This window comes from Rhineura floridana, chromosome 1 (genome assembly GCF_030035675.1).
Source record: "Rhineura floridana isolate rRhiFlo1 chromosome 1, rRhiFlo1.hap2, whole genome shotgun sequence".
Taxonomy (NCBI): domain Eukaryota; kingdom Metazoa; phylum Chordata; class Lepidosauria; order Squamata; family Rhineuridae; genus Rhineura; species Rhineura floridana.
In genome coordinates this window covers 271,457,784-271,475,389 of record NC_084480.1, presented here as the reverse complement: position 1 = coordinate 271,475,389, position 17,606 = coordinate 271,457,784, and the positions used below count along the sequence as shown (strand labels likewise).

Here is a 17,606-nt window from a genome sequence, read left to right as displayed (position 1 = left end):
CAGCCCTGCCAGCTTTCACTAGCCAAGAGGGGCAAGGATCCAGCACAGAGGTGGTTGCACGCACCAGTCCAAGCACCTTGTCAACGTCCTCAAGCTGTACCAACTGAAACTCATCCAATAAATAAGGACAAGACCGTGCTCCGGATACCTCATTAGGTTCAACTGCCATAATACTGGAGTCTAAGTCCCGGCGGATGCATGAGATTTTATCTTGGAAGTGCCCAGCGAACTAATTGTATGATTGCTCAGCTTATCTCTGAGGCTATTGTTATTTTTATGGATTTGCCTTTCTTTTAAAAAAGCATTTTGTATATTTTTGTATTTTCTATCTTTTAGCTGTGTTTCTTATTGTTAGCCATCCTGAGAGCAGGATATAAATACCCTAAATAAATAAAAAATAAACATAATGAAGGAATCTTACTGGATTTTGGTTAGTACTCCTTAATCTAAATAATTAATATAACTTTTACTGCACTTTAACATCTATAAGATTTTAAACCAACATTTCTAATTAATCTTTAATTTCAATGTGAGATACGTTGTACACTTTTTATTTGAGGTAGTAATTTATCACATAAACCATGGGTGCCAGTTTTCTTTGGAAAGGCCTGGAGTAATTGCTGATTATTATCAGAGAACAACTTTACAATATCAAATTAAGAGTAGAGACTCAGATGTGTCAGGAACCCTACAAATACATAAGTAGGAGTCATATCTTATAAAATACTTGCATCCTAGTTCTCTGTGTGTTTACTCAGAAGTAATCTTACCAATATGCTGCTCAGTATATTTGCATAGGACTTGCAGCTTTAATTTTAAATGGATTGTGGATTCATTTACCCAACTCTTTAAGCCGGGTGAAATGTTGCAATGCAATGAATGAGCAGTCATGCCCATGGCTTCACTGTGCGTCAGATGTTATACTCTTTGAAAATCCAATAACCATCTAGTAGTTGGAGGAAGGCTTACAGTGGCATGGTAACTAGATCATCTCCGTGGTGGCACCTATCTTATAGAATGACCTCTCTCTGATGATTAGGCAGGCATCAACTCTTGGGTGCTTCTAGTGTGCTTTAAAAACATCTCTCTTTGTTCAAGCATTTCCAGACCATTAATGCTAGTTTTTAAACATCCTGTTTACTGCAAGTGATGTTAATATTTTACTGATATGTTTTTACAGGTAAGTTTGATGATTTATGTTATATTGTTGTTTTGGTTGTAAACCACTTTGGTCCTCTCTGGAGTGAAAAGCAATATGAAATCATTCATATAAACAAAAATAAATAAATGTTAGGTTGCCAACTTTTTGTTTTTTAGGGAGGATTACCTTTTGCCTTGTCCCCTCACTTCTGTAGTGATCCTGTATCAGCCCATTAATAACTAGTTCAGCCTTCATCAACCTGATGCCCTCCACACGTTTTCAACTGCAACTCTCATCAGCCCCAGTCAGCACATGATGATGGAAGCTATACTCCAAATCATCAGAAAGGCACCAGATTGGTAAAGGCTGAACTCGGAACATTTAGCAGAGCCCTTAACTATGGTGGTTTGCTAAAAGTGAACAGAAATGAGACTGAACCAAGCTTTATTTATTTATTTATTGTATTCCCTCCCCTCCAGTTTTCAAGGTATAATTATTTTAATTAACTTATTTAAAAACCAATAACAATAATAAAATGCAGTATAATCCTCAAGCCATTTAAAACAACTAAAAGCCAAACAAAATTCCTGGGGAAACAATTTTTTTTTACCAGATACCAAAAGTCATCAGTCTTGGTGCCAAGTAATTGGATAAGGGGAGGAAATCCCAGTGTAAAGAAGGCACTGTCTCTAGTAGCCATATCTCAGAAGGTGGGAGCACCCAAAGTCCATCCTCTGACTCAGCAGGTTTGTACTGATGTAGGTCATCCTTCAAGTCCTAGATCAGGGATGTCTAACTTGTGGCCTTCCAAGTTGCTGTACTACAGTTCTTAACATTTCTGGCATTCTCCACATGTTTTGGACTATAGCTCCCTTCAGCCCTTCTCCCAGTGATTTTATGCAGCTGTTAAAAAGCAGGGGAGCCGAGGTGGAAACCTGCTGAACTGCATTGCATAAATGTCATGGAGCAGAGTAGCTGTCCTGTAGCACCACCATCTAGAAACAATCAGTCAGGTAGAACCACTGAAATTCAGTATTTTCAGTTATTGTGACATGCTAAAATTGCAGATGTATTGAAAACTTCCTGTTAATCTGCCTCAGACAATAGACAGCACTGGAGCTCCTTGTAGTCTTCTAGAAAGGACTGGATACTTTTGCTACTGTTGTCTGCATTTTGACACACCTGATTTCTAAGCCGGAGATTACTTCTGTACTACTACATCTATACTATAGTCATAGTAGCTGACAGTGAGTTTACAGCTATTTACTAGTTGTCATGTAAACTCTTGAGCTACATCAGAGGTTTCAGCAGCAAATACACCCGAATCCTATGATATTCATCCATTTCCTCAATTTCAGCAATGTTTTGTTTGAATTTGAAGAGCTAACAGGGTTTAAAATGGTGCAGCTTGATAATTACTTTTACTGTAGGTTTCTGCTTTGTTCTCTTTTGTTTGAGGACCTAGATTTCAGTAGACATTTTACTTGAGAATCTATCCCCAATGAACTTTAGCAACCAATCCTGCCATCATGAAGAATTATGTGTAGGGCAGACAACTTTCCACTCTGGATTAAGCTGACGCTACCAGTCTCTCTTTACGCAAGACACTAAACTGAGCACTTGTAAGACTAGTGCCTAGCAAATCATTAAAATGCTTTACTTATTATAGATGCAGTATGAACATTGTGTTTTAGGAATAGGATTCAGCTGATGCTGCTGGTATTAATATAGATTTGCTTGCTTTTGTACTAAGCTAAGGGCACTTTTGATCACAATGCATGTAGGGTACAAACATTACAAAGTTTGCAAAGCTTTGATTTGTGGAGCTAAGAACAAACAACCTCTGGGACCTGCAGCTTTCTAAATACCTGTTGCCAGGCCACAGAGGGGTAATGGCTCAGTCTATTCTTGATTAGCAAATAAGATTAAACTGGTGTGTCTGAAATTCTTGCTATAGAATGTCATTTCAGCGACAAAATAGGAAATGTCACTTTTATGCACAGACATGTTTATTTTTATATTTTATTGAAAAAGAAAGGACTATTTGGCACGAATAATAGTTTTAGAAATGTTCTAATTTATACAAATTCAATTGGTTATTAGTCTAAAAATGCAGTATGTGCAACTAAGTTGAAGGTGAGATCCATATTCTTCATTATGCTTGTGCATTTTATAAATTATTCTGTATTTATTAGCTTATCCAGAATTTCTAGTTGTTTTACTGAAACTAATTGGCCTAGAATAATGATAATCATGTTTGTCTTATTATATTATACAAATGAACCAAATTCATGGATTTGTTGTGATAGTTCCTTGTTTGCCAGTAGACAAAGTGGAAGAATTTTATTCAAAACTTAGAACTGTAACTGTTCTATGTTTTGAATGAAATTCTACCACTTTGTCCACTTGGCAAACAAGGAACGATCACAACAAATCCATGAATTTGCCTGACCTTGGGGGGGAATCAATTATCTATTTTTCAACAGGAATAGTAGTGACATACTTAATAGGGAAGTTTTAAAGAAAACAATATATTGATACATTAAGCCTTAGAAATACATCTAAATAAAACAAACATGATGTAAAGTGCAGGAGTCTCCAATGTTTTGGTTTTACTGCATACCAAATTCTGAGATGATCAAGCTGGTCACTCTAGTGGTTGGGGAATTTAAATGTTTGGGAAATTAATATTTAGAGAAAGAACTACATAATATTCACTTTTATATATATTGTAGTCAAGCTTTCCAGTCACATTAGATCAGAGATTTTAAGGGGTCAATCCATTAACTATTTGTACCTGACTGATTCCTTTAATGTAAGTGAAAATGGATGATTAATCTCATCTCTGAAATTGTATAAAGAGATGTTGAAACAAGAAGGTACTATTTGTATGGTGGTAGGAGTAACGGTGGACTTAAATTTGGGCTGAGAAAGCTTAGGTATGTGGATATTCTTTTATCTCTTTCATTTGCTATCCAAAACTAAACCACTGTGGTACAGGACTATGAGAAACGATTGTGCCCTGAAATATATTTCTGCTGTTGCCATTGATTTCTATGGAAGTTGCTCATGCATATGTGAGGACAGAATTCGATTGATTTGAGCTGGAACAGTAGAACAAACAAAAGCAGAAAACATATTCATATTATGGAAGTCTAGGAATTTTCATAAATAAAGCTGATTGCTGGTAGAGATTTTGTAGCTGCGCAACTCAAGTCTACACACCATTTTCTTTTTATAGGTTTTCGAATTCCAGCCCTCATTTTAAGCTTTGCAAAACCCTTTGTTTCATTCAGATTCCCATTAAAGTCAAAGGGATTTGAGTGAGCGCAAAGCACAGTGCATTGATTAGTCACTTTCACTTGTTTGTATTTTTTTCTCAATAAAGGTCAAAAATATTAACAGGGTTATGCCTGTTTTAAATTCATCTTTCAAGGTGACATTATCATTGATCATTGGTTGCCCAGAGATCACTAGACTTTGTTCTTTCACTCCATTTATATGGGGTATTTTCTGGGGGCAAAGTATTGCCTTCTTTTGGCTATGGTATGAATGTCATCAATGTTTAGAGATTAGGAAAATGCTATGATCTCGTAGAAACTAGGGCAACACTGGAGTAGGAAGGAGCTGGAGTAATAAAAAAGAGCTGATTTTACACTTATTTTTTGGTGACCATTACCAAAACAGCACAGACACTGCATATACACAACACAGGAAAGACATGGCATAGGAAGGACATGCGGTGTAGCAACTCCCATGCCACATAAGAAATGTCAGAGGGGATAGGTTAACTTGTTGCATTAGTGATGGCAGGCAACTGCTCATGTCATGGAATATATCTCAAGTTCATGAAAGGCAAAAATTCTTCCTCCTTTCCCATTGGCAGAAGACTAGGAAAATGGAAATGGACTGCCTTCAAGTCGATCCTGACTTATGGCGACTCTATGAATAGGGTTTTCATGGTAAGCGGCATTCAGAGGGGGTTTACCATTGCCTTCCTCTGAGGCTGAGAGGCAGTGACTGGGCCAAGGTCACCCAGTGAGCTTCATGGCTGTGTGGGGATTCGAATCCTGGTCTCCCATGTTGCCATCTTTAAGGTGGGCAGCGTCATGTGTTGCACGTAATATGTGCACGTGACGTGTGGCATGGGAGGGGCGGAGCGTCAGGGGCTTATTTAAGCCTGCACCGCTCCTCCTATTCCTCCTCTTGGCATGTGATGCCCACTCCGCCCTCCCTCATTCATGGTATGTTGTGGGTCGGTTCAGGGCCGAGTAGGAATTTTTATCCTGCCCACCCTGGTTGGCGGGCAGGTTTTTTGCCTGTTTCACACTGTGAGGGTGGGAGGGAATCAGGTTAGGGGGTGTCGTGATTAATAGGTGGTTTGGCTAATTTGGCTAATTGGACATAGTCTTAATGTTAATGCCCGGAGTGGGGCAGTTTTTGTTAAGGCATGGGTGCAGAAAGGGAAGTAGGTAAGGCCAGCTGGGTGGCCCCCTTAGGCACCTTTGGAGGTGACTGGCAGTTCCAGAAGCCTGTCTGTCAGGGCTTTATGGCTCAAGGACAGGATATGGGCTTCTTCTGGGGCCAACTTACCTCATCCACCCGGAGTTTCACGGCCCCCGGGAGTGGTGACATGGGAAGCCCCCCCTACTCACCTACAGGGTGTGGCTGGGGTAAGGGGTAAGCAGATGGGCTTGCCTTTGCCCCAGCAGGGGCTCGTCGCCCGAGAGCTGTATGGCAAACTGCTTGCTTATAGACAGTTCCCGCACCTAGGTTTTCCCTCTGCAGGTCACTTTAAAAGGGGTTTTATTATAGTTTAATATTTAAAGTGGCCATTTGTTCAACCCAAACTGCTGTGTCTGTGTCTTATTTCGCCCCTCAGCTGCAACTGGTTTGTGTACTTACAAATATATGACTGGTGTAAGAAGCAAATTCCAGAGTTGCCACAGTTGCTTCAACTACAGATAATACAGAATTTTCACTGGTGCCCCTGCCACCTTTCAGGTAATAACCATATATTAGTACTAGGTTTGTGATACAAGAACATCAGGAAGGGGATATTGGACACCAGCCTATAGTTGTTCAGATTTTCTGAGTCCAGAAAAGGTTTTTCAAGGGCAAACTACCAGTGCCTCTAGGGAGTCTGGGACTGCATTCTTTTAATGGAAATTAGCACCACCCCTTGGACCCAGCCAGCCATACTCTTACTGGTAGATGTAATGAGCCTGGAGAGGCAAAAATCAAGAGCATGTTCTCTAATGTAATGGTGGACGTTGCCATCAAAGTGTCATACTTGTCCAACATGTTACCAAAGATTCTACCATATCACCTACTACAGGGGTGGAAAACTTGTGGTCCTCTAGATCACTGTTCTTCAACCTTGGGTCCCCAGATATTGTCAGACTACAGCTCTCATCAACCAGCCAGCTTAGCCAGTGGCAAAGGATGATGGGAGTAGAAGTCCAACAACATATGGGGACCTAAGGTTGAAGAACAGTGCTTAGTTGTTGCTGGACTAAAACTTCCTACCTGGTGGGAAAAAACAAATCAAGAATATGTCCCAGACCAATGACATGCTGGGACAGAGCATTGGTTGACAAGGAAGCAATGAAGTTTTGAGTTATCCTGGGTATGGTGGTCTGGGCATAGATGGCGAGTTCCCCCAGAACAATCATCTTAAGAATTCTCAATACCAACTCTGAGACCACCTCCATCAGCTCAGTCAGGGAAATTGATGGGCAGCAGCATTATGGGACATAGATCAACAAAATTGATGCTTGTAATGATCTTTTGTAAACTGATTTGTGTGATCTGCCTGAAAAGTGACATATAAATACCTTAAATAAAAGCCCTAATCTGTCCTGTGCACCCAACAAAAAATAGAAACACTCTTGCTCTCCAGATGGTAAATTATGCTTGCCACTTTTTACAAGTCTGCTATTGCAGTTCATCTTGTCAATTTTCAAACTTAAGAACTGGTGATAAAGTTAAAGAAAGCAAGTAACTCTTTCAGATTTGCAGTACTTAATATAAAATTAATATACATAAAACATAAAAACTCAATTTTAGTTTTATTACTGCTTAAATTGTCTTGAAAGCTGCTTAGAAAAGACCCAGGATCTTAGTCAATTTTAACTCTGTGTAAATGTACCCAAAGTTCCAAGCAGGTTTTTTTAGCTCATGGGAAGCCAATTTACAGCACAAATGGCAGCGAAAAATTTTTTTACTCCTGAAGATGCAAAACCAAAATGGGAAGATGAGCGCATTTACTGTGTAAACTCACTTTTAAGAAGTGACTTCACAATCACACAGCTGTTTTGGAGTATGGGCCAATAGGAATCAAGGTAGTCATGGAGGCATCCTGTGTTAAATAATTTGTCATAATTACACTGTATAAGAAGCAGGCATGTGCATTCTTATTGCTTCCACTTTTGCTTTGCTGATAGTTGCATTGATTCAACAGGATTACATAGTGTTCCCGTGTGGATTAAATGCAACCGGTGATGGGTTTTACTTATGTGACAGATTTATTAAGAGCACCATCATGCTTTATCAGGAAGGAGATTATATTAGAGAAAGTGAACTCTGGATGAACATGTAATAGAATCAAAGCAATTAGTAGCTATTTAGTAGGTACTGATAATTATGGATATAGCAGCCTGAAATGTCAAATAAGATCAATCCATGTTTAATTGCTGTGTTAATTAAAATAAAAAGATAAATACATGTGGTCATTCAAAAAAAAGTGAGAAAGTGGGTAATATCCAAGGTTAGTCATACTCAGAGTAGACCTACTGAAATCAGCAGATTGTCACTTGATTTCAGTGGATCTACTCTGAGTATGACTTAGCTAGGTATCACTCAGAACTTGTCAAACTTCCTGCTAACCAAAGCCATTTAACACAGAAGCATTGTTTGACTATTTTACAATATGTATCTCTGGCATTTATCCCCTTCCATCCTCCTCGTTGGTGAAGTTCCTGTGGCTGCAGGAAGAAAATGCATTCCAAATGAAATAAGGTAAACATCTCTGTGTGTGAAAAATAAACACAGCGTAGATCGCTATTGTATGCTTGTGAACATACATTTGATCCAATAGCAATCTTAGAAATCCCCTTCATAAATATGGCTGGACTGTTATTTTGATAGCAAATTTAATTTTCCTCTGGTTTCTGTGCAAACTGCAAATAAGGTTAATTACTGTATAACTGCAAGGAATGACTTCCTGCGATTCCGCAATAGAATTAACTAAATATTTGTTTATACTCAGTTTTTATATTTAAACAGTTTACCTTTTTTTAAAAAAAAATTAAACTTGCTTCCATTTCCCCTATTTTCTACCCCAACCCCCAAAGAAGAAGAAATGTTCCAGCTACCATAAACTTACCATACACATTCAGTATAAAAAAGTACTTCTTCACACAGTGCATAGTTAAACTATAAAATTTGTACCCACAGAAGGCAGTGGTGGCCACCACCTTGGAAGACTTTACAAGAGGATTAGACAAATTCATGGAGAATAAGGCTATCAATGGCTACTAGCAGTATGCTTCTCCATACCAGAGGGGAGGGTGCTCTTGCACTCATGACCTGTCTGTGGGCTTTCCATAGGCATCTAGTTGGCGAGAACAGGATACTGGACTACATGGCCCATTTGCCTGATCCAACAAGATATTATATTGAAGTAGGCCAATTATAGAAAACAAAAAGAGGAGGAAAAGAGAAAAAGCAAAGAAAGGAAGGACAAGATGGTGGTGGAAAGGCATGGGGAATAGGGTATTGGAAAGGGATGACAGCAGGCTGTTGTATTGTTACATGTGGTGGAAAAAGTCATTTTCCACTATGTAGACCAAGGGTGAGGAACCATTTTCAGCCTGAGGACCACATTCCTTCATGGACAACCTTCTGAAGGTTGCCTGCCATTGGCAGCAAGAGGCAAAAATGGATGGAGCAATGGATGTGACTTGTACCTTGTATAATAGGCTACTTTGTAACCTTTCAAAAGCCAGCAGTTTCTGCATACACTCACACCCTCCATTCAGGCAATCAAGAAACAGTATCACAGTTCAAGAACACATTTCAGCCAGCCAAAACCAGTCAAGGATAGCATGGAGCAGGGATGGTTCAGGGTGTTGCCAAGGGCCAGACAGAGATACCTGGGAGCTACATTTGGTCCCAAGGCCTAAGGCTCCCCATCCCTGATATAGAGTCATAAGAGTAGCCAATGTGGTGCCCTTCAGACGTTGGATAGAACTTCCATCATTCTTGGCCATGATGCCTGGGGCAGATGATATTTCAAGTACAACAACATCTGGAGGGCATCCCGTTGGTTATTTTTGACATAGAAATACAGAATGCATTGATTCTGCAGTTTCCACCACTTATTCCAAGGTCACGTCCCCCCCCCCTTTTAAATGGCAAATCCAATACATCTTCAGTCCATTGTTATATCACTGGGGGTGTTTCTGTCTTCTAGTGCTGAAATATCAGATGTTTAGCTACAAGGTAAAGCTTACAGAAAGAACTTGTACTCCTCCCAGCACTGGAGCAGCTCATATGTATGTTGCTGCTCTCTGGTGAGTCAGGAGAGAAGTTAGTCTAAATAAGGAAATGAATGAAATTAGCTTATCAGCATTCAACAGGAATAAAGCTTACAAGCAACTGATACAGTAGCTCATCTCTCTGCTGCTATCACTAGCAGAAAGTAAGCTGACTTACTTAATTCCCTACATATGTTTATCACCTACTGTGTTTTTCGTTGAACATAAAACGTTTATGTTCTGCATTTCTAAATACTAAATATTTGAAGTCAAATGTTAGCTGTCCCGTTTAAAAAAGAGACACTGACTTTTTTGTTTTAACGAAGCCAACATAAACCTTGTTTTAGGGTCTCCTTTCCAGCAAAGAAGTATGAATTTCACAGGTGGTTGTTGGGCATCTCAGGTTTTCCTTATATTCACTAATAGGCAAAAAAAATTAGAGAACTAGATTCCTGGGAATGAACTAAGAGCATCAGATTACCCCATCACTGACTTGCTTTGTATTATACTTTTATATAATATGGATATTAGAACAGAGTATATTCTGATTTAGCCAGAACTGGCAATTTGAAATATGCAATCTGGTTCTACCACAAGGTTTGCAGGATAAATATAGTGGCTGTATACTGCAGACAACATGGATTTTTTGCATTCCACCATGTTAAATTGAAAACATCCCCCATACCATTCTGCTGCTTCCCATAAGCTCATTTCAAAACAAAACCGTACAAAACTCATAGCCCTGAACTCAAAAATGCTTGCTTAACAACCCTCTAAGTTTTCATGGCGATACACAAAATACTCAGAGAGAATATAGAGTTCAAAGTGTAAAATGAGAAAAAAAATCCAGACCCCTGTTGGACTTTCTTCTGTCAGAGGTCTCATAATTTGCTGAAATTAATTAAAAATCAGCCATGTTCACAGACTACCTGCAATCCTATCATTGACCTTTCGCTATACTCTGACCTTCATTTTCTGCAGTTTAAAAGTGAAAAAAAAATGCATAGCTGAGTTTTAATTAATTTAAGAAATTTAACATTGGACTCTGAGGCATGCTCAGTAAGACCAACTGTCAGTGGTCTAAAAGCCAGACTCACAGCTGTTTGGCTTGGTTAATCAGGGGGCCGCACCCATACCAGACATTTATTCCACTTTAAACAGTCATGGCTTCTTCAAAATAATTCTGGGAAGTGTAGTTTGTGAAGGGTGCTGAGAGTTGTTAGGAGACTCCTATTCCCCTGACAGAGCTCCAGTGGCCAAAGTGGTTTAACAATCAGCCCCTCTTCTGGGGATTGTACCTCTGTGAGGGGAATAGAGCCTCTCCTATTAACTCTCAGCACCCTTTACAAAATTTCCAGGATTCTTTGGGGGATGCCATAACTGTTTTTTGTTGTTGTTGTGTGCCTTCAAGTCTATTATGACTTATGGCAACCCTATGAATCAGCAACCTTCAGTAGCATCTGTCATGAACCACCTTGTTCAGATATTGTAAGTTCAGGTCTGTGGCTTCCTTTATAGAATCAATCCATCTCTTGTTTGGCCTTCCTCTTTTTCTACTCCCTTCTGTTCTTCCCAGCATTATGGTCTTTTCTAGTGATAGGTGAGACTAGATAGGTATTTTGTGACAGCCATATTAATTTGTTACATTGAATGTCTTGCATAAATGCAATGTTGTATTTTTTAAACTCTTATATTTTGTTAGCAGCTGCTTTGGGAGTAGTAATGCTGAAGAGTGCGATAAAATTGTGTAAATACAAAAACATTTTTGCATACAGATTACTATAAAGCTTCATGGGTGCTTTCTTACAATGCAAAATATTTTGAGGGCCAATTCACAAGCTTCTCACAACTTAGTTGTACCTGCCACCTTATTATTATTGTACCTTCTCATGCAAGTCATTTAAATCTTCACCAGAGATGGCTGTGGAGACCTTGTCCAAGTGCCTGGAATCCGTGAGTGGATGGATGGGAAGAAACAGGCTGAAGCTCAATCCTGATAAGACCGAGGTGCTACTTGTGGGTGACAGGGGGAGGCTGGGTGCTGTTGACCTACAGTTTAATGGGGTGAATTTACCCCTGAAAGATCAGGTCCGCAGCCTCGGGGTGGTTCTTGATTCCAAGCTGTCCATGGAGGCTCAGATTTCGGCAGTGAGCCGGGCAGCTTGGTACCAATTACATCTCATACGGAGGCTGCAACCCTACCTCCCTATTCATCAGCTCCCACTGGTGGTACACGCCCTGGTCACCTCTCGATTAGACTACTGCAATGCGCTCTACGTGGGGTTACCCTTGAAAATGGTCCGGAAACTACAACTGGCGCAGAATGCGGCGGCTCGGTTGCTTACCAACAGCCGCCGCCGTGACCACATCACACCAGTATTATTTCACCTACATTGGCTACCAGTTGTTTTCCGGGCCCAATTCAAGGTGTTGGTATTAACCTTTAAATCCCTATACGGTCTCGGCCCAGTTTATCTGAAGGAGCGCCTCCAGTACCACAAATTAAGCCACCCAACCAGATCAGCCACACAAGGCCTTCTCTCAGTCCCACCAATGAAAACAGCTAGGTTGGTAGGGACTAGAGAGAGGGCATTTTCAGTGGTGGCCCCCGCTCTCTGGAACTCCCTCCCATTCGATCTTCGCCATGCCCCTTCCCTGGATATATTTCGCCGGGCATTAAAAACTTGGCTTTTTGGACAGGCCTTCAGGAATTCCGGGGAGGGTTAACTTTTTTGGGATATTTTATTATCTACTGATTACCCTAACTGATATCATGCTGCTATGATTAATGATCGTACTGATTTTATTGTATTTTATCTGTATTGTATTGTAATTTACTGAATTTTAGTTTGTACGTCGCCTAGAGTGGCTTCGGCCAGATAGGCAACACAAAAATTAAATTTATTATTATTATTATTATTATTATTAATAATAAAAATGTTAAAAAGCACTGGGCCCAGGACCAAGCCTTGTGGTATCCCACTAATTACTTCCACCCAGTTTGAGAAGGAACCTTGATAAGCACTCTTTGAGTACGACTGTGGGGTCAACTGTGGATCCACTTGATAGTTGTTCCATCCAGCCCACATTTAGCTAGCTTGCTAATCACAATATCATGGGCACTTTGTCAAAATCTTTGCTGAAGTCGAGATATATTATGTCCACAGCATTCCCACAGTCTACAAGGGAGGTTACCCAATCAAAAAACGAGAAAATATTAGTTTTGCAGGATTTCTTCTTCATAACGCCATGTTGGCTGCTAGTAATCACGGCATTGTTTTCAAGGTGTTTACAGATTGACTGCTTTATAATCTGCTCCAGAGTTTTTCCAGGGATTGATGTTAGGCTGACTGGTCTGTAGTTCTGTGGTTCCTCCTTTTTGCCCTTTTGCTCCTCCTCTTCCATCCCAGCCCCTCGCTCGCATTTTTGACCCTCCCGGGGGGGCTAGACATGGGTCTCCACCAGCCGCTGTCGGAGCGACTCAGGGATTTTGCCTTGCTCACCTTCCGCCCTCCCAACCCCCCTCTGGGGTGCCGCCTCCCCTCGATCTCTTCCTTTTCCTCCTATCCCATTCCTTCGACACCAAAAGAAGATTTTTTAAAAAAGCTCCGTGGTGCCTTCTTTTTCTTCTTTGTCCCCCTCCTCCCCTTCTTGCAAGTATCAAACCTTTGTTTGGGTAGTGGCAGCAGCGGCACCAGAACGAGGCTGAGGCGGGAGGCTGGGCTGAGGCAGGCGGGGTGCCGAGAGCACCCCCCCACAGCACCGGGACCCTGCCACACCATGCCTCAGCTGCAGCCGGCCGGTGGTGGCGGCAGCGATGACCTGGGCGCTCCGGATGAGCTCATCCCTTTCCAGGACGAAGGCGATGAGCAGGACAAGGGCGTGCTACATCTGATCGCACTGGAGGAGGAGAAGATCAGCTGTAGCATGCTACAGCTGATCTCTTCCTGCTGCACGATCACCGGGTTAGGTTCCAGACCCCCACGCTACAGCTGATCCGCTTTTTGGCGGTTTTTGCTTTTCGGCGGGGGTCTGGAACCTAACCCACTTTATGAGTGGGGCCCTACTGTATAGGTAGGTGCATACTGCCAGGTTAAACTATCTTGCTTTGTGTTGTCTCTTCTGACTGATAGGGGCTCTTCATGATATCTGGGAAAAGTCCTTCCCATCAACTCTTACTGGATCATATTAACTGGAGATGTCAACCTGGGACTTTCTGTGTGCAAAGTATACGAAATTCCACTAAACCAAGCATGAGGAAACTTTGGCCCTCCAAATGTTGCTGAGCTACAACTCCCATCATCCCTGGCTATTGACCATGCTTGCTAGGGCTGATGGGGGTTATAGTTCAGTAACATCTGGAGGGCCAAAGGTTTCTCATGCCTGCACTAGGCTATAGTTGCTACACTGTACATGAAGGCAGTCAACAACCCAGCATGTTGTGTGTAGGCCCTTTGTTGTTGCTTGTTATACACTCTCATCAAACAAGGTGAACATAAGTGTTCTTCAGTATTCAGGAAAACAAGTTATATCCCTCACAAATGTTTGGAGGGAGAGCCAGTGTGGTATAATGGTTAGGGCGTTGGACTACCTGGGAGACCAGGGTTTGAATCCCCACATAGCCATGAAGCTCACTGGGTGACCTTGGGCCAGTCACTGCCTCTCAGCCTCAGAAGAAGGCAATGGTAAACCACCCCTGAATACCACTTACCATGAAAACTCTATTCATAGGGTTGCCATAAGTCAGAATCGACTTGAAGGCAGTCCATTTCCATTTTTTCAAATGTTTGGAGCTTAAAGATGGTACAAGAATTATGAATTTAGTTTTGAAAATGAATTTAGTTTTGAAAAAATTGATCTGTATTTTTTAAAATTTGTAATGAGGCTACTGAGGCGTTTAAACAAGATCTAGAAGTTAGCTTACATACTGCAGCATCTTTTCTTTTTAATATACTGCTATTTTAAAATTCAATAAATCCAAATGCAACTTTGCAAGCTGTTCTGCAATTACACCAAAAATATCAAGCTGCTGCATCATTAAAGCAATTTCAAATATGCCTTGTTGTGAAGTGTCTTGTGTAATTAATTTGCTCATTGAGCATGAATGTATAACTAGTTTGTGTGTGTATACATGCCTAAACTGTAAAGGTATTTTCCCATTTTCTGTAAGCTTTATCATACTGACTCTGCATAAATACAGTAAGAGGAAACTGCAGGTGGGAATTAACTGGGGAGATTTTATTTATACTTTTATATTTTATTTACTGTAACATTCAGTAGCAATACTCTCAGGGCAAGTACCTGAGCCTAGATGAATATTGTTTTCATTTGTTTTTTTAACTGACAAAATGTAAAATAGAGAATAATTCTACAATTCTGTCAAGGTGGTTTGTATGTATATCATATGTATGCATGTCCTTGCACCCCCAAAATTTCTGTAGTATTATATATAACATTAGCCAGCTTGGTCATCTGTGTTAATAAATAAGGAGCAACTATTTTGGTTGACTAGGCAAAGTAACTCCAGCCTTGAAAATAATAGTAGGGAATGCACTGTCAGCCCATGGCTAGTGTGCAGGAGCCTGGGGATGGGTGGAGGGATGGAGGCGAGACAGATTGGGTACTTGCTATGTGCTCTCCACCATTACCCTACTAAAGACCTATACCAAAGGCCTCAAAGATAACATATTTGTAAGCACTGATGTATCTCCCATTCTATCCCAAGCTATAAAAAGGGCTTTCCACCACACCCAGCCCAGTGAGTTCCCAGGACAGTTGGTGGTAGGAGTATATTTTTAGACTGGGTCATTCTGCAAATCATGTCCATGAAGGCAGCTCTCATGGGCACCAGCCCAATCAATTTGGGAAATTCCTGGGATTATTATTATTTTTACTGGCAACCACTAGGTCCCTCCCAAGGTTGACACCATGGAGGCAGCTTGCAAAGAGACCTTCAAGAGAGGTAGAATGGAAGTGGAGATTGTTTTATTGCTCAGGTCTTCCACCTGCTGCAGGTTTTTAGTTTCTCGCTTCTACTCTCTTTATTCCTATTTGACACTATTTGACATTCTATTCTTTAGGAATGGTAACCATGCAATTGCATTTATTGCAATGAGGTTTTTAATGGGAAAAATTCCTGGTGGATTGTACTCGACTGTGAAATAATTATTGCTTGTAATTATCACTTCAAAAATGCTGTTTGTTTTTCCAGACTGTGTACATCTATCAACAACTTGGTGGTGGTTGTTTTTTTAAAAAATTAGTTCACTGTTGCTTGTTTCCTATTAAGCAAGTTTTGATAATTTCATGTATAAAGATATGCTTCAAATTTGTTCCTGGAATTGGTCTTCCTACACTGACTATTTAAAATAAGTCTCTCCCACTTTTGTTGCTGTTGTTCCTGTGGTGGTGTTATTAAAAACTGAATGCATACATCTAATCATACGAAAAAGAATAGTGACTAGGATTATTCTGATGTTATTTAAGGGAGTTAGCAGTCCTGTTCTCTGTGTACATCTCAGATTGAAAGACGCTTTAAAACTTTAATTCCTCTATGGGTAAAAATACTTAAAGGTTAGTAATTCAGAATTGTGTGATCCCAGCTATAACTAAATGCATTTATAACAACAGAGAATCACAGCAAGAGATTTTTCAGCCCAGACTGAAGTTCCAAGTTTTGCCACAATTAAGAATAAATTTTCGCTTGCTCATTAAGCTGTATTATACAGCCACTTTAGCCATACTATAGCCAGGATGGATTCTTCGCATTCAGCAATGTTAAATTTAAAATACCTCCGTGCCATTCTGATGCTTCCCATAAGCACATTTTAAAACAAAGCCTTACAAAACTCATAGTCCTGAACACAGAAACACTTGCTTAACAATCCTCTAAGATTTCATGGTAATACACACAACAGTCAGAGAGAATCAAGAGTTCAAAGTGTAAAACAAGAGAAAAATTTTTTAATTTTAAATTTTAATGAAGTTTCCTATAGTAAATCATTTTCATTTGCTTCTGTTTCTGTGGATATGTGAAATACAGCAACACTTTGCAAAATTTACACTAAAAAAAATCCAAAAACAATTGTGGAATAATGTCACTGACTGTTCTGCAGAATAGTCTCCAGTGGACATGAGGAGTGTCTCAGTTTGCACAAGATAAAACAGTGGGAGATGAAATATATTCTAGCAAATTTCTAGGTGTACTCTATCTTTTTAATATATCATACCCACCTTTCCTTAAGTGAAATGGTTTAAGCATAGCAGGCTGAAAACTTGCACCTGCCAAATTCTGCCAAACACGGCCCCTCCAAGAAATTTCTGACTTGTGTTACAGATAACTTCCTCCTACAGAAAGTGGAGGAAGCAACCAGAGGATCAGCTATCCTGGACTTTATTCTAACCAATAGAGATGATTTGGTGGATGAAGTGGCAGTTACGGGAACTCTGGGGGAAAGTGACCACACCATACTTGAATTCTTGATTTTAACAGAACCAAAAGCTGAGAGTAGCCACACGCGCACCCAGGACTTTAGGAAAGCTGATTTTAATAAACTCAGAACAATTGTAAGTACAGTTCCATGGCAAGCCACCCTAATGAGAAAAGGAGTCGAACATGGGTGGCAGTTTCTAAAAAAGGAAATTCTAAAAGCGCAATGGCAAGCAATTCCAACAAGGAAAAGAGGGGAGAAACAGCAGAAGAAGCCAATGTGGCTTCACAAAAAGCATAGAGATGACCTGAAAACAAAAAAGGACACATACAGGAAGTGGAAAGAAGGCCAGGCCACAAAGGAAGAGTACAGGCAGGTATCACGGAATTGCCGGGATGGTGTCAGGAAGGCTAAAGCTGAGAATGAGTTGAGGCTAGCAAGGGATGCTAAAAGCAACAAAAAAGCTTTCTTCAGGTATGTCCATAGTAAAAGACA

At 40.4% G+C, this 17,606-nt stretch overlaps 1 protein-coding gene and 1 long non-coding RNA gene across 3 annotated transcripts in view; both read left to right on the top strand.

Moving 5' to 3' along the window:
• JPH1 (junctophilin 1) overlaps positions 1-17,606 on the top strand; it is a 117,728-nt gene that overhangs the window by 25,574 nt on the left and 74,548 nt on the right. The gene's annotated exons all lie outside the window — the stretch shown is intronic.
• On the top strand, positions 7,265-13,891 carry LOC133374596 (uncharacterized). Its single transcript, XR_009759931.1, has 3 exons — positions 7,265-8,161; positions 11,597-11,688; positions 13,815-13,891. It is a non-coding gene; the product is annotated as an uncharacterized LOC133374596 (long non-coding RNA).